Source organism: Schistocerca cancellata, chromosome 8 (genome assembly GCF_023864275.1).
Source record: "Schistocerca cancellata isolate TAMUIC-IGC-003103 chromosome 8, iqSchCanc2.1, whole genome shotgun sequence".
NCBI classification, from domain to species: domain Eukaryota; kingdom Metazoa; phylum Arthropoda; class Insecta; order Orthoptera; family Acrididae; genus Schistocerca; species Schistocerca cancellata.
The window spans coordinates 95990246-95996245 of NC_064633.1; the positions used below are offsets into that span (position 1 = coordinate 95990246).

General features: G+C 51.0%; 3 non-coding genes across 3 annotated transcripts; all 3 read right to left on the bottom strand.

Annotated features, from left to right (window-relative positions):
• Window positions 1-683: 683 nt before the first annotated feature.
• On the bottom strand, window positions 684-767 carry Trnal-uaa (transfer RNA leucine (anticodon UAA)). The gene has a single exon. It is a non-coding gene; the product is annotated as a tRNA-Leu (tRNA).
• A 1656-nt stretch (window positions 768-2423) lies between these two features.
• Window positions 2424-2507, bottom strand: Trnal-uaa (transfer RNA leucine (anticodon UAA)). Its single transcript has one exon. It is a non-coding gene; the product is annotated as a tRNA-Leu (tRNA).
• A 1659-nt stretch (window positions 2508-4166) lies between these two features.
• Trnal-uaa (transfer RNA leucine (anticodon UAA)) lies at window positions 4167-4250 on the bottom strand. The gene has a single exon. It is a non-coding gene; the product is annotated as a tRNA-Leu (tRNA).
• Window positions 4251-6000: the final 1750 nt, after the last annotated feature.

Sequence of the window (6000 nt, forward strand, 5' to 3'; positions counted from 1 at the left end):
GCGAAGGCTGACGCGAAAGCTGACGCTTGCAAATGGGCGTATATGTACAGGACACGCGCTACAAACGACTGCGAGAGGCCACATCGACAAACACACAACGGCCCCTTTCATTTGACTGTGGCCGCATGTTCGCGTCTTTGCGTACCGAGAGCAAGGAGGGGGTCAGCGTGCTGGACCGTACCATTACCGCACAGCAGCACGAAAAACTAAGGAAAAAGGCAAAACTGAAGAAACCAACAGCACGCGGACTTCCTAGTTCGTCACCTACCTGAGTACTAACCACGGCCAACGCTGCCTAATTTCGGTGATCGGACATGAGCCCGTGTCGTTGGCACGGCATACAAGTTGGCGAGACTGTTGCCAGACGTGCGGACGTCTTAGTCCGTGTACAGATCACTTGGGATTTGCCTGACAGTCTCTCGCGTTGCCTTTTGGGGAAGGAAAATGGAATAGCCCTGAGCCACAAAACAACGACCACGGAAACGTCCGTGAGAAGAGCTAAAACTCGGCACTAGAAAAATATGTTCCGCTATTTGTTTTCGACCGCTCGGGTTATCGGACGTGTGACGCCTGCACTGCTGTCACTGTCGTCTCTAGGAAAATCTCCATGGCGTGTTTCTGCGTAATTTTCTTGTTCTATAACATCAAGGGAGTACGTTAGCTTCAGAATGTTTAAAATGCATTGTCAGATGTGGGGTTCGAACCCACGCTCCCTTACGGGAACCAGAGCTTAAATCTGGCGCCTTAGACCGCTCGGCCAATCTGACGTACGACACAACCGCTCCAGTGACTTCCATCTCTATCAAGGTCTCAGGAACCTCACTCCGAAATCTGTTTCTTTTTTCGGTAGGAAGGAATTATGTCAGTTTAAGAATATGTAAGACGCAACGTCAGATGTGGCGTAGGAAACGCATCCTCCCTTTTGGGAACCAATGTGGCGCGTTGGACCGCTTTCTTCCGTCGCTTCCAGTTTGAACTGTAACTAGCAAAACTTTATTTAGTAATAGGAACATTTTCACATTGATGCAAAGAAACCTAGATATTAACGAACCCCGAATAAGACCGTTTCCTAGCAACAGCCACGCTGTGCATTACGCACTCGTGGGAAGGCAATGAAATACTTCATGTGAGGCTCTAACTGTCGACCTTCACTTTACAATACTTAGGCACTGCCCCGGTGGTACCGACGCATACATACTGAAACGTCTTTGGATCGTCAGTGAGTACTTCATATTAGAACTTTCGTGTTCGCCCTGATGTGCATTAAAGGGCCGATTTATCAGAGAAAGTCAGTTCTGCGCCTAGTTACAGTTTGTCCCCCTAGCAGCACCAGGAAAACGGGTTCAGTGGTGCTCGCCTTGCAACCGGCGTTGAGCGCCTACAGCGCTATCGCCTTCGGCCTCTGGCGCCAGGAGGGAAGGCGACACATCACGGCGCAAGCAGCGCGTAGCAGAAGGCGGTGGTGGTGTGTCGGTCAGCATGGTTGCTTCCCAAGTAGCTGCTCCGGGTTCGAAACCCGGACATCGCACGGAAGTTGTCTCCTTTACTCAGGAGAGTGTTTTCAACGGTACCAATGGTTTCCCTTTGCCCCTCGTAGGCTAGTGCGGATTACGATTCACAGCATCGTGTGTCCCCATGTGTCGACTTGTCTACGATTCACAGCATCGTGTGTCCCCATGTGTCGACTTGTCTACGATTCACAGCATCGTGTGTCCCCATGTGTCGACTTGTCTCGACTTTGCGAAGGCTGACGCGAAAGCTGACGCTTGCAAATGGGCGTATATGTACAGGACACGCGCTACAAACGACTGCGAGAGGCCACATCGACAAACACACAACGGCCCCTTTCATTTGACTGTGGCCGCATGTTCGCGTCTTTGCGTACCGAGAGCAAGGAGGGGGTCAGCGTGCTGGACCGTACCATTACCGCACAGCAGCACGAAAAACTAAGGAAAAAGGCAAAACTGAAGAAACCAACAGCACGCGGACTTCCTAGTTCGTCACCTACCTGAGTACTAACCACGGCCAACGCTGCCTAATTTCGGTGATCGGACATGAGCCCGTGTCGTTGGCACGGCATACAAGTTGGCGAGACTGTTGCCAGACGTGCGGACGTCTTAGTCCGTGTACAGATCACTTGGGATTTGCCTGACAGTCTCTCGCGTTGCCTTTTGGGGAAGGAAAATGGAATAGCCCTGAGCCACAAAACAACGACCACGGAAACGTCCGTGAGAAGAGCTAAAACTCGGCACTAGAAAAATATGTTCCGCTATTTGTTTTCGACCGCTCGGGTTATCGGACGTGTGACGCCTGCACTGCTGTCACTGTCGTCTCTAGGAAAATCTCCATGGCGTGTTTCTGCGTAATTTTCTTGTTCTATAACATCAAGGGAGTACGTTAGCTTCAGAATGTTTAAAATGCATTGTCAGATGTGGGGTTCGAACCCACGCTCCCTTACGGGAACCAGAGCTTAAATCTGGCGCCTTAGACCGCTCGGCCAATCTGACGTACGACACAACGGCTCCAGTGACTTCCATCTCTATCAAGGTCTCAGGAACCTCACTCCGAAATCTGTTTCTTTTTTCGGTAGGAAGGAATTATGTCAGTTTAAGAATATGTAAGACGCAACGTCAGATGTGGCGTAGGAAACGCATCCTCCCTTTTGGGAACCAATGTGGCGCGTTGGACCGCTTTCTTCCGTCGCTTCCAGTTTGAACTGTAACTAGCAAAACTTTATTTAGTAATAGGAACATTTTCACATTGATGCAAAGAAACCTAGATATTAACGAACCCCGAATAAGACCGTTTCCTAGCAACAGCCACGCTGTGCATTACGCACTCGTGGGAAGGCAATGAAATACTTCATGTGAGGCTCTAACTGTCGACCTTCACTTTACAATACTTAGGAGGCACTGCCCCGGTGGTACCGACGCATACATACTGAAACGTCTTTGGATCGTCAGTGAGTACTTCATATTAGAACTTTCGTGTTCGCCCTGATGTGCATTAAAGGGCCGATTTATCAGAGAAAGTCAGTTCTGCGCCTAGTTACAGTTTGTCCCCCTAGCAGCACCAGGAAAACGGGTTCAGTGGTGCTCGCCTTGCAACCGGCGTTGAGCGCCTACAGCGCTATCGCCTTCGGCCTCTGGCGCCAGGAGGGAAGGCGACACATCACGGCGCAAGCAGCGCGTAGCAGAAGGCGGTGGTGGTGTGTCGGTCAGCATGGTTGCTTCCCAAGTAGCTGCTCCGGGTTCGAAACCCGGACATCGCACGGAAGTTGTCTCCTTTACTCAGGAGAGTGTTTTCAACGGTACCAATGGTTTCCCTTTGCCCCTCGTAGGCTAGTGCGGATTACGATTCACAGCATCGTGTGTCCCCATGTGTCGACTTGTCTACGATTCACAGCATCGTGTGTCCCCATGTGTCGACTTGTCTACGATTCACAGCATCGTGTGGTCCCCATGTGTCGACTTGTCTCGACTTTGCGAAGGCTGACGCGAAAGCTGACGCTTGCAAATGGGCGTATATGTACAGGACACGCGCTACAAACGACTGCGAGAGGCCACATCGACAAACACACAACGGCCCCTTTCATTTGACTGTGGCCGCATGTTCGCGTCTTTGCGTACCGAGAGCAAGGAGGGGGTCAGCGTGCTGGACCGTACCATTACCGCACAGCAGCACGAAAAACTAAGGAAAAAGGCAAAACTGAAGAAACCAACAGCACGCGGACTTCCTAGTTCGTCACCTACCTGAGTACTAACCACGGCCAACGCTGCCTAATTTCGGTGATCGGACATGAGCCCGTGTCGTTGGCACGGCATACAAGTTGGCGAGACTGTTGCCAGACGTGCGGACGTCTTAGTCCGTGTACAGATCACTTGGATTTGCCTGACAGTCTCTCGCGTTGCCTTTTGGGGAAGGAAAATGGAATAGCCCTGAGCCACAAAACAACGACCACGGAAACGTCCGTGAGAAGAGCTAAAACTCGGCACTAGAAAAATATGTTCCGCTATTTGTTTTCGACCGCTCGGGTTATCGGACGTGTGACGCCTGCACTGCTGTCACTGTCGTCTCTAGGAAAATCTCCATGGCGTGTTTCTGCGTAATTTTCTTGTTCTATAACATCAAGGGAGTACGTTAGCTTCAGAATGTTTAAAATGCATTGTCAGATGTGGGGTTCGAACCCACGCTCCCTTACGGGAACCAGAGCTTAAATCTGGCGCCTTAGACCGCTCGGCCAATCTGACGTACGACACAACCGCTCCAGTGACTTCCATCTCTATCAAGGTCTCAGGAACCTCACTCCGAAATCTGTTTCTTTTTTCGGTAGGAAGGAATTATGTCAGTTTAAGAATATGTAAGACGCAACGTCAGATGTGGCGTAGGAAACGGCATCCTCCCTTTTGGGAACCATGTGGCGCGTTGGACCGCTTTCTTCCGTCGCTTCCAGTTTGAACTGTAACTAGCAAAACTTTATTTAGTAATAGGAACATTTTCACATTGATGCAAAGAAACCTAGATATTAACGAACCCCGAATAAGACCGTTTCCTAGCAACAGCCACGCTGTGCATTACGCACTCGTGGGAAGGCAATGAAATACTTCATGTGAGGCTCTAACTGTCGACCTTCACTTTACAATACTTAGGCACTGCCCCGGTGGTACCGACGCATACATACTGAAACGTCTTTGGATCGTCAGTGAGTACTTCATATTAGAACTTTCGTGTTCGCCCTGATGTGCATTAAAGGGCCGATTTATCAGAGAAAGTCAGTTCTGCGCCTAGTTACAGTTTGTCCCCCTAGCAGCACCAGGAAAACGGGTTCAGTGGTGCTCGCCTTGCAACCGGCGTTGAGCGCCTACAGCGCTATCGCCTTCGGCCTCTGGCGCCAGGAGGGAAGGCGACACATCACGGCGCAAGCAGCGCGTAGCAGAAGGCGGTGGTGGGTGTGTCGGTCAGCATGGTTGCTTCCCAAGTAGCTGCTCCGGGTTCGAAACCCGGACATCGCACGGAAGTTGTCTCCTTTACTCAGGAGAGTGTTTTCAACGGTACCAATGGTTTCCCTTTGCCCCTCGTAGGCTAGTGCGGATTACGATTCACAGCATCGTGTGTCCCCATGTGTCGACTTGTCTACGATTCACAGCATCGTGTGTCCCCATGTGTCGACTTGTCTACGATTCACAGCATCGTGTGTCCCCATGTGTCGACTTGTCTCGACTTTGCGAAGGCTGACGCGAAAGCTGACGCTTGCAAATGGGCGTATATGTACAGGACACGCGCTACAAACGACTGCGAGAGGCCACATCGACAAACACACAACGGCCCCTTTCATTTGACTGTGGCCGCATGTTCGCGTCTTTGCGTACCGAGAGCAAGGAGGGGGTCAGCGTGCTGGACCGTACCATTACCGCACAGCAGCACGAAAAACTAAGGAAAAAGGCAAAACTGAAGAAACCAACAGCACGCGGACTTCCTAGTTCGTCACCTACCTGAGTACTAACCACGGCCAACGCTGCCTAATTTCGGTGATCGGACATGAGCCCGTGTCGTTGGCACGGCATACAAGTTGGCGAGACTGTTGCCAGACGTGCGGACGTCTTAGTCCGTGTACAGATCACTTGGGATTTGCCTGACAGTCTCTCGCGTTGCCTTTTGGGGGAAGGAAAATGGAATAGCCCTGAGCCACAAAACAACGACCACGGAAACGTCCGTGAGAAGAGCTAAAACTCGGCACTAGAAAAATATGTTCCGCTATTTGTTTTCGACCGCTCGGGTTATCGGACGTGTGACGCCTGCACTGCTGTCACTGTCGTCTCTAGGAAAATCTCCATGGCGTGTTTCTGCGTAATTTTCTTGTTCTATAACATCAAGGGAGTACGTTAGCTTCAGAATGTTTAAAATGCATTGTCAGATGTGGGGTTCGAACCCACGCTCCCTTACGGGAACCAGAGCTTAAATCTGGCGCCTTAGACCGCTCGGCCAATCTGACGTACGACA